Source organism: Triticum aestivum, chromosome 6D (assembly GCF_018294505.1).
Source record: "Triticum aestivum cultivar Chinese Spring chromosome 6D, IWGSC CS RefSeq v2.1, whole genome shotgun sequence".
NCBI classification, from domain to species: Eukaryota; Viridiplantae; Streptophyta; class Magnoliopsida; order Poales; family Poaceae; genus Triticum; species Triticum aestivum.
The window spans coordinates 10,212,299-10,234,616 of NC_057811.1; the positions used below are offsets into that span (position 1 = coordinate 10,212,299).

General features: G+C 43.7%; 2 pseudogenes; one reads left to right on the forward strand and one right to left on the reverse strand.

The window, feature by feature from the left end:
* Positions 1-6,792: 6,792 nt before the first annotated feature.
* On the forward strand, positions 6,793-8,115 carry LOC123142875 (uncharacterized; annotated as a pseudogene).
* A 2,175-nt stretch (positions 8,116-10,290) lies between these two features.
* Positions 10,291-18,664, reverse strand: LOC123140732 (phosphatidylinositol-3-phosphatase myotubularin-2-like; annotated as a pseudogene).
* Between the last annotated feature and the right edge of the window lie 3,654 nt (positions 18,665-22,318).

Here is a 22,318-nt window from a genome sequence, read left to right on the forward strand (position 1 = left end):
CATTTTATACATTCCATTCACGGTTCAATTCGTACTTGTGATAATCAGATGCTACCGTCTCACAAAATGTTGTGGTCCATATATATCATCGGTGGTGATTTGGACTACAGAATCATCCTTATGGTCAGACCTGCCTTTTACAACTTCTATGTTTTTAGATGGGCAGAGTTCGCCATCTGTGCCGGGTTGGGAAGACGACTGGTGTCAACATGAAGGAAGTTGACAACATGGGGACAACAACACGGGCATACAGAAACATGGATGGGGATTACGTAAACAGTATGGAGTTCTTCCAAAGGACAACATGGATTTGCAGACAAGCAAGGTGACATTATGTATTTGTTAGTTGTACTTGTAACTAATTAACTAAAATAGCAAATATTCTCTTCTCACTAAAGCTTCGTTCCATATCCTAATGGTTGCTAAGCTACTTATGGATGTCACAATTTTTTTACTTTGTACAACTTCTATATGTCTTTAGATTAACAGAGCACACACTACACTTTTAAGTTGGAGAGAGGCTCTTGAGTAGCAGCTCGGGCTGAAAGACTGCAATAAACAGAACATGCTCGCGGCAGGTATGGGTTTATTTAACGGCACGTGTCTGCTCAATATAGCGGTTTCGAGTAAAGGATTTAAGAAATCTAATATGTCATACCTATTTTTAATGGGAAAAATAATGGTACCTTATTTACAATTTGACTGCAAGCTTCCTGAGGTGCCTTCTATTTTGGAATTGTCATATAATATGATTTCTAGATTATTCTTGGAAGCATATATTGCACATGCAACTGAAATCTTCATATGTTCCAGTTGATTTCCACCACCCTTAGAATCCCTTGGTATGACTATTTATATAATCTCATAAGGCAAATGTGAAGTTTGAGATCAATGACTGAAACCCAGGTGATTTTGCACTAGCAATTCGATTTATATCTATGATATCTTTATGAACACAACTATAATGCAGTATGATGCTGCCCAAGTTGTCCTTTATCTTTGAATATTCCTTTATGTTGGGGCTACTACCTATCCAGATCACTCAATGTTATACAAAGTGCTCTTCCAGCTTACACTGAATGATACAAAAGTGTCCTCCCTGCCTTTGTTTCTATATTCTTGCTAAACATGCTGACATGTATCTTCATTTATATACCATCTCCTGTGTTTTGTGATACTTCTTCACAGTATTATTCATTTTAATAATTTGAATAACAGTCTCTTAAACAATCTGGTTAAAAGTTAGCTACAATGACCACATGTGTAGGTAAGTCTAAATGCATATTATTTTGAGGGAGAGTTAAAAAAATACATGCATTGCTGCTATTTGATTTTTTCTTGGTTGTGTGGATGTGATAGTACTTTTCATGTCTATGTGCTGGTTACCGGAATAATAGTTGTACAATTTTCTTACTCATGCCATGAGGTTACTATTTTTTCTTTTACTTCCTGAAGAATCAGCTTCTGCTGGTTGCATGTCAAGTACAAAGCTAACACCTTTTGTTGCTTCATTGACATTGATTAGTATTTCTTTATTTACTATGTTTGAAACAACTGAGATGCATGCTTAATATTGGTTGTTCTGCTGTGTGGCGAAATTCCTTGCCATTGGTCCCTAATGGTCCTTAGTTTTTGTGCATGTAAGTAATTTCTCTAACATGATTATTTTTACTGGCGTAGCTGGACTTCTAGACGGCTTTGTTCATAAATGTACTTTCTAAGTAGTATATTACATATATTGTAGCTGAATACATTTTTTTTGCTTGGAGACATGCTGAGTTCGTTCAGCCTAGCTACTAATTAGCTAGAACAAGTTGAGCCAAGAGGTAGATGTTATGTGTTCTTTCTTGCTCTTTCTTTTGTTGATATTCAGTCCTACATTAGCAATGTGTAAAAAGTTTGTCAGAGCTCTCATTCCTTGTTATGCTATCATAGGTACCAACCACAGCAGGGTCAACACTCGGAGACAACAATCTGAACCATATAAGTTAAGTTTTTGTGAGTACAACCGAACTAAACCAATTAATTGACAATACTAAATCATCTTATACTTATTGTTCCCCATGCAAGTAGCTTAACCTTGTTCAATAGGATCTTTCTGATGTGGTGGAAGTAATATGTTGCTGTTAGGATCGAATATTCTGCATCAGTGCTCCTGTATTGGTCGCGCACACCATGGCGGTTTTGGCGCTGGTATGTCCTTTACATCATCTCCCTGATTTCACTTAGATAAAGAACCCCATGACATAGTTGGCGATTTTGTGTAGTGAGCGGTGACACATAACTTAGCATAATTGGTGATTTAGTCTAGTGATAGGTGACACATAATTTAACATGCTACCACATCATTTACTCCCTCCGTTCCTAATATAAGTCTTTTTAGACATTTCAATATGAACTACATACGGATGTATATAGACATAGTTTAGAGTGTCGATTCACTCATTTTGCTTCATATGTAGTCCATATTGAAAAACCGTGAACCCTAAACCTAAACTCTAAACCATAAACACAGGAGAAGTTAGAAACATGATAGAGTTTATCTTGCAATAAACAAAAGCAACAAAGGGGATGATGGTGCAAGTGCTAGCAGCCAGCAAGGAGGTGTTGGACTTAACCTCGAGGTGATCCAAAGAATAATTGTCCAAGGGTAAAATCCCAGTTGATGCAAACTTAATATTCCATGCGGCCAGGGTATGTTAAACCGTACCCACTTGATGTAGACATGGTTCCCTTCCCAACTAATTACAAACAGGCACAGTTTAGCAAGTTTAATAGGAGTGAGTCTTGTCATGAACACATAGCCCACTTTCTCGCAGCTTGTTAGGACACAGCTCATAATGGAGCTCTCCTCCTCACACAGATCGTGCAGACATTGTCTGGTCCCGTCTTCATTTGGTATAGCAAGCTAACTTCCAGTTCTATAAAAACATGGGAGCATAAGCAAAATTCATTTCTCGAGCGATTTTATAGCACGCAGAGAACGTATGCATCACTAGACTAACCCACACAAAACAAGGGTTTAATGAGAGAGCGTCTGATTTTATAAATAGATGGAGAAATCTAAGTCTTCATTGCCCATAGCCGATTACTGAGTCCAAAGTGGTGCGCATGTGTATGAATAATCATCGGTAGGAACTTGCTGTACAGTTACAAGGAGTGAGACCCATCACATTTGAAGAGTTGGCGTCAAAGGCTACAAACATAGCGAATTACATGCAGCTTATCACTCGTCGGGCAAAGACGACATTCAACAAGCAAGCGGAGAAAGGTGCTCAGCGGTAAGATCTCAATTTCAGCCTGGAAGAGTACCTACGAGGAACCAATGACAAAAAGATGAACAAATTGGTAGGAGGCCAACTCTCACCGAACAACGAAGCAGAAAGTATTCTTTTACTATAGAAGAAATCCATGATCTTTTTACAGGCTTACTAGTGCTAAAACTTATAGAGCTTCCTAAGTCAAAAAAGCCGGAAGAAGTCAATATGTTTAATGAGCCAAACTTCTATTCTTACCACTGCATATTAGGCCATACACTTGATGATTGATTTGTGGTAAAAAATATGATACAGAAAATGATCAATGAAGGGACCATTGTAAGTTGAATTCCTCACTATTTTCTGTTGATGGTCCCCTTGTTGATCATTTACTGTATGATATTTTTTACCACAAAGCAATCGTCAAGTGTATGGCCTAATATGCAGTGGTAAGGACAGAAGTTTGGCTCATTAAACATATTGGCTTCTTCAAGCCTTTTTGATTTAGGAAGCTCTATAAGTTTTAGCCCCCGTAAGCCCCTAAAGATATCATGGATTTCTTTTACAGAAAAAATATACTTCATGCTTTGTCGTTCGGTGAGAGTTGGCCTCCTACCAACTTGTTAATTTTTCTGTCCTTGGTTCCTCATAGGTACTCTTCCAGGCTTAAACTGAGATCTTACCGCTGTTGCTTCCATAGCTTGCGCAGACTTATGTTTCATCTGGATTTTTCTCCCGCTGAGCACCTTTCTCCGCTTGCTTATTGAATGTCGTCTTTGTCCGACGAGCGATGAGCTGCATGTAATTCTCTATGTCTGTAGCCTTTGAAGCCAACTCTTTGAATGCGATGGGTCACACTCCTTGTAATTGTACAGCCATTTCCGACCGAAGATTATTCATGCACATGCGCACCGCTTCGGGCTCAGTGATTGGCTGTGAGCCGTGAAGACTTAGATTTCTTCATCTGTTTATAAAATCAGCCGCCCTTTCATTAAACCCTTGTCCTATCTGGGTTAGTTCAGAGATGCCTACGGTTCTCTGCGTGCTATAAAATCGCTCGAGAAATGAATTTTGCATCTATTCCCATGTTTTTATGGAATTGGGAGCTAGCTTGGTTTACCAAGTGAAGGCGGGACCAGACAATGCCTGCACGAACTGCCTGAGGAGGAATGATTCATTATGAGTTGTATCCTGACAAGCTGCGAGAAAGTGGGCTATGTGTTCATGAGGAGATCCACTCCCATTAAACTTGCTAAACTGTGCCTGCCTGTAATTAGTTGGGAAGGGAACCATATCTACATCAGGTGGGTACGGTTTAACATACCATGGCCGCATGGAATATTGAGTTTGCACCAACTGAGATTTTACCCCTTCGGCAATCATTCTTTTGATCGCCTCGAGGTTAAGTCCAGCACCTCCTTGCTGCCTGCTAACGCTTTGCACCACCATCCCCTTCGTTTTTTGTTCTGGTTATTATATGTTTTCCATGACACGAAGGTCACAAGGCGAATTACCAACCATCTATGAATCTTGAAGACGGTTTGCCACCTCTGTCCAATTATGTCGTGGGGCCTTTTCAGCATCTGTATATTTTAGCCCGGGGTAACTCTACCTAGGCAAATGAAGAAGAGAGTTGAGAAGAAAGTCAAACCAATTCAGTCTGATTTTCCTATCTATGTGAAAAAATGACCAAATCTTTATTATTGGCAGCAAGAGCAAAAATGTAGGACGTCGAAAATATCTCGTGGTGAGTTTACCTACTCATTTATCCACAATCACAATCTCTTCTCCGCCTCGCGCTTCCACTGCATCTGGCACTCGCCGTCGGCGTGCTCCTCCGCCTGCCAGCGTGATCGCCACTGTTGGAGGTAGAGCTGCTCTTGTGCCGGCATCGCCCCAAGCCAGATGGAGGGCGCGTTGACCCACTCGCGCACCACTCCATCCCAGGTGAACCACTGGGTCGCCAGCACAGGGGACGGCGCCGGCTCGGCCTTGACAGGGGACGGCGACTGCAGGTCATAGTCGTCGAAGGCGGAGAGCATAATGGCCTCCTGCAAACGCGGCAGGTACGCCGCCTCCTCCTCCGCCTTGTGCCGCTCGTCCTCTATGTTGTTCTGCATGGCGGCCTCCTCCTCTCGATCCTCCTCGCGCACGACCGGGGGGGGGGGGGGGGGGGGTTGTCAGCACGAACGTGCTGGACGCTGAGCCGACGCTGCTCCTCGTGCTCGAGGGTGAACCAGACCTCCCAATCTAGAGAGTCTGGCGCATAGGCCGGGTTGAGGCGCTGCTCCGGTGTCAGCAGCTATCACCGGCGCCGCACTTCCTCCGCGTGCGCCCACGGCATCCGCGACACTGCACCTCCTTTGTGTGCGCCCTCGACGTCCGCGGCACCGACAGCACCAGGATCTGCTCTGGATCCAAATGCCAGTCGTGTGGCAGCGTCACGTCGGGGTACGAGAGGGGGATGCGGTTCTCCCAGTGCCACCTCGCCTGGGGACTGGGGCCCGGGGCGAGACTAAAACTCGGGGCCCTTAATATAGACATCATAACAATAAAAAATGAATATACATATATATGAAATATTACCAATAACACTAAAATGCATCCAAAATCAGTGTGTTATTAATATGGTCACCGCTAGTTTCATGTTCTTTAAGCTTCTCACTAATGTTGAAGATAGATAAAAAGAATTGCATCAATTGTTGAACAGTCCCGCTGTGCCGGCAATTCATCTAGGAACCGCAATATATGAATACAAGATATACCTAGTATAGTCAGATGGTCGAATCACTAATGAACGGAGAGCAAAGCGAGTTTGCGATGGGCCTCTGAAGAATTGGAATTGGCGGAAAAGGAAAGGGAAAAGGAGCGCCGAGGCCGAGCCCGCAGCAGCGAAGAGACGAAGCATCGGCGGCCGCTGGGAAATTGGAAATAGCTGCGTTGAATGCGTGCGTGATTGGAATAGGAAGGGATCAATCAGTTCCTTTTTTTTAGGGTAATCAGTTTGAACGTAACAAATCGATCGCTGGCTTCTTTCCTTGGCTGAGTGCGCGTACGAGGGCTTTCCAGAGTATTACGTGAGGCCCAGCCGTCCAGCCCGTAATTTTGTTTCTATGACTGAATATATGTGTTGGGCCATAGCCTACCTGGGGAGGGGCCCCTGGATTTTGGGGGCCCGGGCCGGCCCTGCCTACCATGCATGGGGTCGCAAACCTGCCCTGCACTAGGCCGTGTCCTACTCCGTCCTGTTTTTTGGAGGCAAAACTCGTGCCGTGCTGGTCGGCTTTACGCGACGTAAAATTGAGCGTCTTTGGTTGCAAAACAGAACACGCCACGCCGCGAACGAAATCAATCGGCGCCAAACTTTTGGCCTGCATGCAGCGTCGTCCAAAATGAATTAGCGACGCCCTACACTGTCGATCCTTGGTGCCAAAGCCCTAATTAATTAACCTATAAATACCACCCACAACCCTGAGCCATAAACCTCAACCCAGCCTCACTTCTTCGCCTCGACTCCCTGGGGCTAGCCATGGCGATGGCGTCCTCCAAGCCCCTGACCCTCGTGCTGCTGGTGGCTCTGTCCGGCCATGCCCGCCGCCGGACAAGGCTCCTGCAACGGCCACAAGTAGACTGCAGAACCTGTGCGGCCATGACCTGACCCTGGGCATCGAGGCGTGCTCCAACAGCAAGGCGCTCTTCCCCAACGGGTGGCTGCTCCCCAGCGGGAAGCACGAGTCGTTCGATCGTGTGCGCGTGGACGGGGAGCGTGTCGGCGCCCGCCGTGGCCAAGTTCGACATGGACCACGAGGGCGGGGCGTACTACGAGGTGAGCAGGCGGAGGATGAAAAAAAAATTAAGGTGTGGTGAAGTCTTACGAAGAATTTTTATGATGCAAATAAAAAAATTAATACACACTAACAATGCACACTACAGACGAATAATCAAATACAATGAGTCATGTTGGTTTATCCAATCTGTCCTCAAAGGACAGTGTTTCCAATTATGATTCAATTAGATTCTTCTGTCTTGGTTGCTGCATTAACGGACGAGTCACGTTGAACAAATCTGCTCATGGACATCTAACTCTGAAAATTAAAATGCTCCTAGAACCGCGTGGGTTTATTCCATAGAAACTAGATCGTCATCAAAATAGTGTTGCTCATTATCTAACTAATATTAATCGTTCTGGAGGCTGCACCGCCTATTGGTTGCACCATGTTTCAGATAGTGTATTTGGTTTTGTATTAGAAGACTGTAACACTATTCCAGAGAATTTAACCAAATAATTTCCTCGGAAAAAATAGTTTGCGTGTGCTTGCGTCTATGCTAGGTTGCATCCTGCATGGGCAGTTGGCTAGATCGAACTTGTGCATTTTTTTTGAGGCAATCGAACTTGTCGTGCGTGCTGTGGCTCGACCGGTTCCTGGGCTGGATGCATCGGCCCATCAGGCCAGCGGCCTCTTACCTTTTTTTGTATTTTGCCAAAACGAACGAGAGACAGCTGCGATCGATGCATATGCATAGGTATAAAATATTTGTTGCTCAAAATCAAGGTATGGCGGCTGCCATACCCTGCCCACCGAGCCCTCCGCCAGTGGTGAGCACCGACCAGGGGAGCATGCCCATCCGCGTCTCCGTCACCCCGCATGGCACCCCGCTGTAGGGGCACTGCCCCACCGCTGGGTGCGACACCGGCAACCACTGCTTCGAGCACTTCGTCCCCTGCGGCAACTACCACGGCGTCACCGAGATCAAGATCGTCTACTACAACCCATAGGTCCATGTCCATCGACCGCCTACCTAGCTGCTTGCTGCACTTACTAGCTACTGTTTAACGTTGCAGCTAAGCACGATCCTCAGTGGGTACCTATCGTGTGTTCTGACGAGGTTGTACCATCGTCAGTCGTGTACTATCGGATTTGCAGTGTTTAACTACTATTTTGTGGTACTACAGTGCATTATATAATTAATCGGACAGAAAACCTCTCTTTTATATTATAAGGAAAAAAAGAAAACAAAATATACGTAATGGCGAGTCTAGACATGCATGCCTGTGAGATTCCTCCATCGATCGGAAGCTAAGCTTTTCTTTGTTTGCACTTATATGCCAGTGAGCTGCAGCAACAATCGACCGAAGAAACTTGATGGAACTATTCATGTGATGTGCCTACAGGTGTTTTTTCACAAATCACTTTCTTATTTTAAAATAGATCAGTGATTGCTAAAGTTTGAGAGAAAAGTTTTTTTGTTGTTTCCCGATGATCAAGATACGGCAAGCATGCAACATATGTGGTGCCCTTTGTAAGCTAAGCTGGGATATTATAAAGTAACTGAGCTTTAGGTATTCCCTTATACTATATGATATTGATCTACTAGTTGTGATGGATCCAAGACAAGCGTCAGGTGCATCCTAGTGGCTTCGTTGCTGCAATTTTGCTTTAATTTGGTGGTCATGCTACTGATACTTGGTTCGGAACCTGCAGCAGGACTGGTCTACGCATTTCGAAGGAAGGAGGATGACGGTGGAGGAAAACCCTAGATTCACAATGCATCTGCGTCACTTCACATATAGGTTGAGGGGCAGAGAAGATAGAGCAGTAGAATGATTGAGGGGGCAAAGAAGGACCAGACCAGACCTTATCCTTGACATTTAGGTTGATGTGGGCGTCGACTCATATCCTCCCCAACCAGGAAGACGGCGAATAGGAAGCAAAGGGCGACAAGCGCAGAAAGCCAAGTGGCGCAAGTCGACAAGGATTGTGATGGCCGGCTGAAATACATATCAGCTATTGTTTTGGTGCTGCCAGACTTGGAATTGGTGCTACAACTCCTCATATCAGCAGACTGTAAGCCTGCCCCTGAAGTCAGGGTGGACACGGTCCGGGCCGGTCCGGTCCTGACTGAGCCGCCGTTTGGACCGGACCGGACCGAGCAGCTTCTCGGTCCTCTTTTCCTGGACCTGACCGGCAGTGGTAAAGCTCGGGCCGCACTGAGTGGACCTCCCATGTTGGCGCACGGTGACGGAAGAACTAGTTCTTCCTTCCTACCACGGGTAGCTGGAGTTCTTTCATCTGGGAGGCCCCCGAGCGGATGAAGCCCATGGAAACGGCCACACAGCTTTGTTACTCGCGACGTAGTGTTATGCAATTAATGGTCTTGCCTCGTTGCTTCCTGTTTTTTGACACATTAATTCTGATTTATGTCACGTTAACTCTGTTGAGCCGAAAGGAGTCTGCATTGCAGGGTTGTTGCATGTGCCATATTAATCCACTTACAATTTGCATGTTGCAAATAAACAGGGCCTATCACGGGTATGCCCACGTACAAGTTTGGTCTGCCTCTGATCGATCTTCAGTTAGATGGCAGATCGTGAGGAGGCGTAGCGTAACGACCGGTCATGATCTCCGAGATGTGTGGATCGGACAGAATAAAAAGGAAAGAAAACAAAAAGAAGCTGATTACGCGCATCGCAGAATCGTGTGCTGGGCTGTTTTTGAGCTGCCTTGTTTTGGTTAACTGAGTTGGACCAAGCTAAAACCGGACCGGACCGAGACTTTTACGTGCCGATATTTCGTAACCGGACCGTCCATTTTCTTGAGCGGGCCAGGACCTTACGGTCCGGTCCATAACGGGCCGCGAGCCCGCTCGCTACGTCCAGGCTGATCCTGAAGCCTGCTTCGATTTTGTGTGTCGTCGTCAACTCCGGGGTGCGAAAGGAATGCACCCGAATAAATCAATGAATGAAGCTCAGGCCACAAAACGGGCGCCCTAAATGAATAAGAAATCGCTGCTATAACAGAGAGTTGCCCCAGATCCAACTTCCGGGGTAAAACGGAGGGCTAAAACCTGAGCCTCGATTGAAGGCTCCTGGCTACTTGACTGCAATAACAAGTGGGGAAACAAATCCAATTATTTGATTTTGATAGGAGCAATGCCGGTATTGAGGGTTTCCCTCCTTGAGATTCCCCCTTTACCGGAAACACCACCCGCATTTACCTGATTTTAGCAGTGCGATCAAGATGGGATATCCACGTCCAGCAGAATTCCGAAACATAAGGAAGGCATAACACGACACACTCCGTGCTAAAACAGATCACTTAGCACCAACTCCCAGCAATGTAGCCAACACAGTGCAAGATAGTGGGTATCCAAAGAGGAAAGCAATGACAATAGTCTCCCCACAGCCCGCGAAACATCTGTCATGTTGAGATATCCTTCTAATGCTGACATCAGCTAATCAAAATTACACAACTGTCGTCGGTCAATCGAAACAGGTCTGGCTTTCCCATTTCGTGCAGCTACGTACATACACCTAGTCAAAACACTGTAGCCCATGGTCCGTACTGTTTTCTTCCTCCACTTGGCTTGGCCACGTCTGAATTAACCGTACGGCTCATGTTCTCTTCTGCTAAATCCTTTTGATCTCAACAAGTCTAGATTCAGCATCCTTGAATGCCAGTTTGTCACGTGAGAAAACAATACAGGTAAGCGAACATTAGAATCAGCCAGACTCTATTTGGTCTCTTATCAAACCAAACGTTTTGTCATGATTCTGTATTTCAAAAAGGAAACCGTGGAAAGGTAAAATAGAAATAATTATTAGACAAATAAATACCTTCACCACTTCAATATATTTGCATTCACGAACACCAACTTCCGATTCAAGTGGACAAGCCCATCTCAAATAGAATTCAGGCCAAAGGGTGGGAGCAAGCGCCGGAGATGGCGGGACAATGGGACCATTATACTTGCTTGGTTTGTAAAAGGGATTTCTGTGCTCATGAAAGATGCTGCCAGAAGCCCGGAGGTCAGCCAAGTACTTCCAAATGCAAGGACAAGAGCTCTCGACTTCAGCTTGCTTCCTTTCCCACTCACTTGCATTTTAAGTTAGAAATTAGAAATGCGAGATATTTTAGCATCAAGAGGAAATCAGATACAACAGATGAACGGATAAGATTATATTTACTTTAAATCAAGAGATGTCGTGCATGATCCAGAAAGGCCAATCTTGGAGACAGACAATCATAGAATTTCAGTTCCCATGGCGATAAGGTTACACAGTTCAAGCACAAGCCAACGATTGATCCACAAATAGGATGTCAATTTGGCAACTAATTATATGCTAAACTAATACGTAGCTGATAGGCTAATTTCACAAGTAGGATAATAAATAATTCGGAGTGATTTGAGCACCAGGCAACATATGGAACGATTTGTCAGCTTAGCACGATTTTTGTACGTTCGCACATAGTCTTTCATGAATCATGATGCATAACATTCAGCTATCACCTTTTTCTAATTGGCTACTAATACAAAACTGAATTTAAGGCGCACATGCAATCATTTAAACACCAAGCTAGATTAGTTACCTATTGCAAAGGAAGTTTCCAAAACGGCACGACAACACAGCATCAATAAAGTCAACCAGGAATACCTTTAAGAAGAGCAGTTCAGGTTATCAATATCCATGAAGAGATTTTTAGTTTCAGCATATCCAAACAGTAGCAGAAAACAGGAAGTCTTACAGTTGAGAACTCAAATGCAGATGGGTACATGCGCAACAACTGAGCAATACATTCTAGCCACTGAAAAATAAGAAATCATATTAATTACAAGGCACATTAAAAACATGTATCTGCAGAGACAAACATAAAATGTATAGATAATATAGCAGCACAGTCAACTATATATCTGGACAGAGTTTAAAAGGATAGCATGACTACACGCATTGTTGCTTTGAAATGCTAAACCCCATTGTTGAAAAAATCAGCATATCGAACCACCAACGAACATTATTTTATTATAAAATAAATACCTCCTGACATGCATAATTTGTGAGGGGCATGTTGCAACCTAATCCTAAATTTCAGCTTTGAACCATGGTTCAATATGTGCAACTCGATGCAAGCGAAATTCTTATATTAATACAAACTGCATCGGAAAAGAGGACAAAAATAGCGAGTAGACTACCTGCAACAGTACTGGTGAAGTTTTATTATCTGATGCCTGAGATTTAACCGAAGGATTTGCAGGCCGGCCTCCTTTAGCTATTGTTGGAAGACCCATCCTCTCCGCAAATTGATGGCCAAAAGCTAGCCAATCTTTTTCCACAAGCGCCTATAATAATGTGGTACAAGAGTGTCATATATCGAAAACTGAGTCATCCATTATATTATAATTTGAGAAATGACATTGGCACTATTGCAAGAACAATTAAAATAAAATAGCAAATAGAAAGTACTAGACAGCATGAATGTTACAATTAATTTCGATGCGTGCAATTATTTTCGACACGGAGCTGCATGGTGTCAAAACAAATTGTAGTTCTAATCTGAAACATCACCAAAATGCTCTTCTATTTCAAGCAAAAAGATAAATAAACACAAATTATAATGTTGAACTCAAACTAAAAGATTTTCAATAATCAAAACTATTCTGCTGCCAACTGCATTGCAAAGTTTAGTTTCTAGTATCTGTCGTTTGTACCTGAAATCCAGTTAATGTTCGATAATACGGATCAAGCAGGAGGAAGCAAGTCCAACTAACTGTGTTGTTCTGTCCCAGCCATCGCTGCAGAAGATTAAAAAAAAGATCAAATAAACAAAATCCTTTCTGTGGCTGATTAAAGACACAAAGCGACAAAGTTATTGAGATGAGGCAACCTAAGATGACATCAAAAGGATTGCAAGATTATTGCTTGAGATGTGAACAAGGCAGCTAACATTTGAACTCCTGCTGGTTGCTAGTAGAGACCAGAATTTGGAAAATATGATGGCATCGATTCCTATTTTAAAATTTTAAGTTAAAATTCTATAGCAACCTCCAAAAGGTGACCGGACATAAACTGCTTCTCAGCTCAAATTTGTATTTACACTTAAAGTAAACTACCATGCTTTGCACAGTTTCATGCTGGAACCATAGCAGCCTAGGCTAGACTTATTTTTCCATAACCAGTTTCTCAGAAACATAGATGTGAATTAGTTGAGTAGTAGCCAGCATAATTGTAATAGGGAAATAACAACAAGTGCAAGTGACAACCTATGTGACTTTGTTACAATGAATATAAGACACCACCCACTTGTCAAACATCAAAACAAGTTGCAAAAAGATAAGGAAATTTGTGTCGATGCATTTTATTTGGTGCATATAAAGTACCTAAAACACATGCCATACAAGACTACCAAATAAGTTGGCACCAGTACCTAATAAGAGTAATACTGATGACAAAGAACCCCAAATGAAGAAAACAATGACATGCATGTGAGCATGTCCGAACAAATTTCATGTTTTTTAGTGCAATATACACCCTTGTTTTCATGACATAAATCAATCTGAACCAGTAACAAATTCAATGTTGATACATGCAAATACAGAAAACATCATCACTCATGTTCACCATTTACCACATTACATGACTTGATTCAGTTAACAAATATTGCAGATAATTAGACATGTAAATTGTCAAAAAATACCTGCAATGCACTAGAACTGAAGCTGATTCATGGACAATTTTTTCAGCAATCCATGAACCACCAATCAGGATAATTTGAATATGATTTAGCCATTCCTCCCGGATAGAAAAATTTGTCATGCTATTTATAATTCCGCCGCCCCAGGCTGATCCATGATTTACCTAGAAAAATAACAATAAATTGTCAATCTCCTCTTCTATACAATGATTCTTGACAACTTGTAAACATTTCAATATGATGAATTCAAATACTTCTACTAGCCACTAGGCTTAAACTTGAATCCTGAATCACTAGGAGTTTCAACAAATGACCACACTGTCCCATAACTAAAATCTGTAAATAATTTTTGCAGCAGAAGCTTTTCATTGGCTGCATTATAGAAAATACATGCAAATGTGGGAAGTTACAGTCTTGTTCTGTGTGGAACCACATGTCGATGTCGTTACAAAATTTACATATGAAAAGAGTGCATGCTGGGTAATGAGGTATCTATCTAACAGATCTAAATAAGAGATGTAGTTGTTAACTTTTAAGGAAACCATAGACTTACCAGGTCTCCAATGACAGATCCAGCTAAAGGGAGTCTATTTGATGAAATTGATCCATAAGTATCAACATACTTCCGGAGAGATGAAAAACTAACTCTCATTTCATATATGTCTTCAATTGCTAGGTAGACAACCTGGTCCCACCAATAAAATAACCAGATGAAACAAAGGACAAAGTAATGCTATGGAACATATGCACTAGATAACAAGCACTAGCCAATTCATACATATACTATTTACCTCAGATTTTGGATAGGAACAAGCTGACTCTGATCCCCTACCATTTCCTACATCGCTGACCCCTGGACGAGCATCAACTATGTATAGTTTCCTATTTACAATGCAATTATGTTTACAATGCAATTAAAATAACTGTGACCTGAATATTACTGAAACTGTTTATGATATAAGTACCAGAGTAGTAAAAAAATGTAAACAAATTTAAGTGGGTGGCATAGAAGTCAACGGTAACTAGGTTAGCATTTGCACAATTTCCTGTGTTGATTCCCCATTTTTTAAAACAAAAATAGAAACATCAAATATGCCACAGCAATCCAATAATAATCAAGCCCAACCGAAAAGAATGAAAAGCATATCCAGAATACCTTATAGGCTCTGTGCGGTGTATTCCTGGAGTGCGAAGGGCAGATACAAGTTTTTCATCCTCATACCTACTGATGCAAGAAAACTGACAATCAGAACAACCGCATTCCAAAGTCAGTGCATGTGCCAAATCAATTTAGATGGATAACGGCTCACTTCTTAAGATTCTTGATTCCCATGTGCTCAGAAGACCTTGCTAGGACGGCTCCAGATACTGTTATATAAACAAGTTTCATGCTGGTTACAACTAAATGAAAGAATCTCTGAATAGTATTTCTAGCAAATTCAACATAAATATTTGGTGACAACAAAATAAAATGAGAGCACACGCACCAAAATCACACCAGGAAATAACAGGCAAGCGACTAAGAGCTCGGCTGGTAGACATTTCTTGTAGCTCTTCATCACTGATGGGTGGTAGAAAAATGGTAAGATTAGTCGAACATATAAGCATAAAATTATTACATGATATTATTGCAAATGTTGTAGAAGTACCTTATGGTGCGTGGGACTATCAGGTGAGATGGATAGGTTGAACAGAAGGAATAATCGGAATTGACTTCAGTTACCCTCCACCATTTATCCTCTAAACTCTTTTGAAATTCAAAACCGGTGCCTGGAGGAAACCATTTACAAAGAATGCGTTGATATTCTTTCAACAGACGCATATTGGGACTGGTTCGATTAGCAACGACGGGAGTGGAATTAAGGGAAAATGCAAAAAGATCAACCAAACGTGAAGGTTTGGCGCATCTTATCAAATATGCCACTATCTTACTCAGCTGCCAAAAAAAACAGCATAATTATCTCATGAGTAAATTTTATTGCAAGTACAAAATTACAGTACGTCTAGAAATAATTCATTTTAGGCAAATGGAGTAAGCAGATAGTAGAAGCAAGCCAATCCTGTGGAATGATTTCACTTATTCCAAACTCTTAAGGAAATGCTCTTATGATAAACTATGCCTGCTCATCAACCTTGCTTTTGGACATGAATTCACACAACAAATACAAGATTGAAAAGCAAATCAAGGTTTTCATGACCTAGCTGCACCCAGCACTCGATTTTTTTGGAAAGCAAGATGGACACCAAGGGAAGAAAAACTTTAGAAAAGCTGGTGTAGATAATCATGACACAGATGATTTTAGATTACGTGACGGGGACCTTGATGCCATGGTTTTAGTTATCACACACCAAAGGTTTTACAACAAATTATAAAGTTAATGTAAAGATTTCTACCAAAGTCTCATGTACTCTAGAATTTATTTTTTGATACAATTTTAGCATATTTTAGATGCCATATATCAAAGCTGACCTAGCAAGTCAAATAAAAGTTGAATTGGTATCAAATAACTAGCTATATGATATAAGGAAGTTTTCACACATGAGAAAATAAAATGCAATGTTGGCTTTGCATATAAGTACCTCTTGCTTTTGTTTAGATTTCAAATCAAACACCAGCACTCTCATATCGTGACCTGAACCGAAAAACCATTAAAATAGACATATATTTGTATTCAGAGAGAACTCCAAATATTAAATACGTACCAGTTATTTCAAAAGACCTTACATCATGTTCCTGGAGAAAAGAACGTGGCTTTAAATCATGTGACAAAATCAGTGCAGTGAGTTATTTAAGATGGTCATGAACCAATTTTTAAATGTACTAATTTACATTTCTCTTTAATCCACCACATCAATCTATATAATCAAAAGTACTTGGAACCACTAATATCATGTGAAAGGTGCGCCCAATTCAGCTGCACCAGATGGGGTGTCCTTCATGCAGGGCAGCATGATGGCCATCGTTTATCTTCACTAACAGAAGCAGCAACATTTCACGGCTGACACTACCACCGGTAGTCGAACCCCTGCTTTTGCAGTAACTTCTCTCTAAGGTGAAACACTCCCCTACCAATGCATTGTGACATCCCAACTTCGTTGGATTGCTTAGCCCTGTTCATCTTCAGTGCAAGTGCGCTCGATCAGTGAGCTATTACGCACTTCTTAAAGGGTGGCTCCTCGAGCTGGCTCATCTTTTCTTCGTTTCCCTTATGTTGGCCATAAGAGGCTTCTTGATTTTTCTATTCCTGTTGTGGATTTTTTTTGTAAATAATATAGAAACTGTCTTGTTGCGATCCTATGAGTAAGGGGTTCTCAACATTGGCTCATGCCTGTGACTGTCGCCATCGACACCACCTAGATCACTCGGTGGACTCCTCCTCTAGCGACATCCACCACGCTGCTCATGACCTGGGTGGACACACAAGAGATCACGCCACTACGGCAACGTTGCCCAAGGGATGGGGTGCCCACCTGACTGATGACCACGTCGATTGAAGGCCTCCGCACTTTCACAAGCTGGAGTTCCCGACCAACCATGGCAAGGGTGACCTAATGTCGTGGCTTAATCAGTGCGAGAATTTATTTGCAAGTCAGTGCACATTGGCGAATAAAAAAATGTGGTTGGCATCCTAGCACCTCACAGGCTTGGCTAACCTATGGTATTGCCACAAAGAGTGCAAGCATGGTCAGCCTCGATATCAATTCTGTCATCTTGATGGTAGTGGACTGCTTCTGCAGGCAAGCTTACTTCATTCCACTAGCGCACCCATACATAGCACCATGCATGACACACACCTTCTCTGATGAGATTGTGCATCTCCACACCATTCTGGTATCAAATGTCTTCGACTGCAAACCCGTTTTCACCTCCAACTTCTCTAGATTGATCTCTTTGCCATGTGTAGTAGCTCTCTTCAGATGAGCACTTTCTTTCACCCCCAGACTGAGGCAATCAACAAGACAATTGCCATCCACCTCGGTTGCATGACCGCAGATCGTCGATGCCAATGGGTGCGCTGGCTCCCCTGAGGTGAATTTTGCTATGATTAATCCTTCCATTCCACGCTCAAGAAATCATCGTTACAAGTACTGTATGGTTGGGATCCTACCGCTGTTCGCCACTACAGACCGAGTGAAGCACACACTTTAGTAATTGATCCTAAGCTTCAAGTTTGTGACCTCTTCCTGGCTGATGTGCAGACTCGTCTACTGCAAGCTCAGGAGTACACCACTACGATGGTCATCACCACAAGCTTCACTTCAATGTCGGTGACTAAGTTTGGTTGCCCTTCATCACAGTGCAGCCAGCTCTCTCCTGGGCAGCAAAGGGCAAGCTGGGGCCTCACTACTATGGGTTGAATTGCATCGCTACCAAGATCAACAACGTGGCCTATCACCTTGAGCTACCGGCCTCCATTCACATTCATGATGTCTTCCAAGTTGGCCCCAAGACATTATATGATGGGCCACCTCCTGTTGCTCCTTCATCGCTACCTCCCCTTCTACATGGCAGGTAGTCCCCACACCAAATCCAATGTGAAGTTGCCCTAATTTTCCTGTCCCTCCTCTCCCCCACTAAGCACAGCCATACAACACCTCCCACCCCAGCAACACATTGAATTTTTTTTCTTAATCGTGGGTCGCAAGTCGCAACCATTAGATATCAAATTTTGTAGATATGGTACAATAATGGAAGTCAGAATAAAGCTAGCGATGAAGGTAACCTAAAACAACTTACCTTTATTTGCTCAACTGTAGTAAGAGGGATGGTACCCAACTTGCTTTTTGTTTTTTTACTCTGCAAAAGAAAACACCATACACATTAGATGAATAGTAGTAGGATGTGCGAAGAGACCCACATAATATAGACTTACCATGAAAAGAAACCGGAAATTCGTCACTAGGAGAATGCCTTCATCATTTGTGTTTTGTAAACGAATACAATCAAACTACGAAGAGGTGGGAAAAATAAATATGATAAGAAAAAAAATTTAAAATATATTAATTATGTAGATCATTGTGTAAGCAAATAACAAAGTAAATTTGTTCTTGAAACACCCCCAAAAAATACTCCTTTTGCATAAGCTTTTTTTCATAAGGCGAGGTGGAGGCTAACCTTGGTAATAATCTTCTCGCCCGCTAACAAAAAAGGCGACCATCGATCCTTGGGAGATAAAAGAAAACAACAAACAAGATCAGAGACAATGACCACGACCACACCCTAACCCTATTGCCCAAAAACCTACGCAGCCATGGTCATGCGCACAATTATCAGTGGTAAGGAGTGGCATCCAAGTGTCGTACCAAAAGCCAGGCCCTAACACCTCCTGTCACGCACATGGCACAAGCATCAAAGGACAAGGTAGTGACAGAGTAAGAGGGCGAGATAACGTACCGCATTATCCATCTTTATCAAGACTTGACAAACCGAAAAACTTGGTTAAAGTGGTTGAAATCAACCAAAACTTGCCCTCTCCTCGTGATCTGGCTGCTTGGTGCTTGCAATTACCTAAATTAGCTGTTTGGTCTCCGTTTTCTGTTAAGACAGAGAACATCAATATCTTATTCATGATATAAGCACATAAAAAAAACTCACCAACCAGCTAGACAACTGATTGATACAGAATAACATATACAACAGAACGAAGGAGCATACAAGCTTCTGAAAGTCATTAACATGAAATAGACAAAACTAGGTAGCAAACAAGCAATGGCAATGTTACGTGCTGCAAGTTCTACAAGAGTACCATTTTTTTTAAAGAAAGAAGTACCCCCGGTCTCAGCATCTGGGCGATGCATGCAGCCATTTTATTAATTATTCACAAAGCCCTTACAAGATAATACATCAGTAAGCCTGAAGCCACCATCTTGATGACACCTGTCGCTACTCCTATCCCCGTGATGAAGAGGTGCAGAATGTCCGAGCCTAATACCAAACAGATATCGCACCAACACATAACATATAATGCCGGATGCCCCGTCCAAGCCACAATGCTTGGACCGAGTTACACACCGGTCCAGCGCACTTTGCAAGGGCCGTCACCTCCTTCATCCATCGATCCATCCTCGGATCAGACAATGACGCATCGGCCTTGCCAGACCTCTCTGCCATCGAAGCCACCACGATGCCAGACAACGTCATCCTCCTGCGCGAATTCATCGCCACACATCGGACGCCGAGTCTCCACTGCGCCATGCCGCCGAGACCCGCTGCCATCGATGTGTAGGATGAAGCACCGCTCCGCCACCTACGGATGCCCAACCATCAAGCCGTCCACATGTCTGTCCAGCCGATGAATGTCTCCAAAGATGATGCCCCCATGGGGGTGACGACGAAGACGTCGCCATCATCCGAACTAGGAGGCCCTCAACGCCTCCAACGAGGGCTACGACGCCCACGGGTGCCGCTGTCAATGGTAGCCTCCTCCAGATATGAGGTTTCCCCCAGAAACAATGGAGCGAGGGACGCCCCACCATCGCCTCCAACAAGGAAAACGACACCCACGGGCACCGCCACCGACGGTGGCATCCTCACCCACTTCAGCACCTAGGCCACCATCTCCTCCTGCAGTTGATCCGTCGCCGGGAAGCCACCGCGAGGCAACACCCACCGACCAGATCCCTTTGGACCGACGATGAAGACATAAGATCAATCAATCAACCGATATGGATAAGATCAACCAAGTCACGCTTCTCCTAGTGCTTCGTGGGACGGTGGGACACACAAACCGCCAAACATCATTGGACACACAAACCGCCAAACAGATTAGAGACTTTTGTTTCCAGCATCATGTAATGCCGCATAAGAATAAGATCATTGATCAATCCGAATAAGTGCTCATTCCAGAGCAATTTAAACAAAATATACACTTTGAACCTGAAGATTTTAAACCAAACAAAATACAAGTGTTTCACCAAAGTTTCTTATCCAGCCACTAGTGTATGGAACAGAGGGAGAAAAAGAGCGGAGCAGTGCTTACCTCGGCTTCGCGTGACTGTCCATAGTGGCCGGGGAAGCGGCAGAGCAGCAGGGATCGGTGACGGAGCAGAGAAGCGGAGGCAAGATGGCGGTTGGAGCAGGGGCCGGCGTCGGGGAGCTTGAAGCGGAGGCTTCCGTCGGATCTCGGAGGCCGGAGGCAGAGCTTCGAGCGGTGGCCGAAGGCGATGACCTTGGATGCGACGGAGGGAGGAGGAAGCGTCGGAGGTGTGGATGCAGCTGGACGAGCTACGCCGGCGGGAGGCGGCGGCGGGGTGCAAGCGGGAAGGAACCCTATCGAGCTCGTGCGGAATCGAGGAATTGCCTCACCTTTCAGCGTTCTTTGGTTTGTGGGATTTTCGAAGGAATTGTGTAGGAATAGGATTCTCAAATATATATATATATATATATATATATATATATATATATATATATATATATATATATATATATATATTTTTTGCGGTTGCTCAAAGGAAAAAAAAATTGGAGCCATTGGTTTGTAGGACGAATTCCTATCCTAGTCCTAGGTAGGATATAAACTAGGGGAACTCTAGCAGTTCCGCTCTTTCCTTTCCCAGAGAAAGAGGCGATCTCATCTTCCGCTGATCCGCTCGTGCGCGGACGCCACTCCGGCGCCAGATTCCGGCGGCTCCCCTCCCCTGACGGCCTTTGTGGACGTCGGTGTGGACGGAAGTCGCCGGATCTCGCGTTTGGATCCTGTAGAGCAGTAGGTTTAGGGCCGAGCAGTCTATCTTTTGTGCATGTCGATGGTTTTCACGGCGGCATCGAATAAGGCTCCAGTTCATCCCTCGTCGAGGCGATTCATGCGGTTGACAGTGGATCTGGGTGCCAGTGTTTCGCGGCTTGGTTGGCATGGCGGCGGTGGCGACCAAGTGTTCGCGGTTGTGTGCTCCAGACCTGCCTCCGCCTGGGTGGTGCGCCCTCCGGCGTCATTCTTTGGTCTGGGTGCTTGTACTGGAGATGTGTGGCCGGTGTTGTTCGTCTCGGTGGCGGACACGGCGGTGAGCACGAGAAGATGTGGTCCTGTGCAGGCTATGTGGCTTGTGGCGGCAGATTCGGCGACTCTCCCCCGACATCATCTGATGGAGGAACCGTTTCTGGGGCTGAGGAGCATGGGGATGGACCTCGGTTGACGCTCCACAGCGACAATGGCCTCGCCGGTTACGGTGGGCCTCTTATTCGACTCAGAAAGCCAATTCGGCGATGGTGCGACCTCAGTTCATATGATTTCGGCTTCCTGTGTCTCTCCCCGGCGTTTGTCTTGGCGGCGACGGTGGGCGGCTTCAGGTTTTGGGCTTCGTGTGCTCAGGGACTCCCAGGGACTTGATTGCAATCTTCATTATTTTGTGAGGGTCTTCTTTGCACTTGTATTGGGACTTCTGTCCTCTCGTGTTTTGTGTTTGTTTCTGCGTGTGGGTTAATTATGTACTCGTTTATTTGCTGATATAATGAAGCATGCAGTACTCTAATCCTTCATATTTCAAAGAAAAAAACATTAATCTTAGACCTCCTTTGGTAGGAAAACCATAAAAAATGAGATGACATGCATCTCAAATTCTATAGAGAAAGAGATGTCATTTCATGCATAGGAT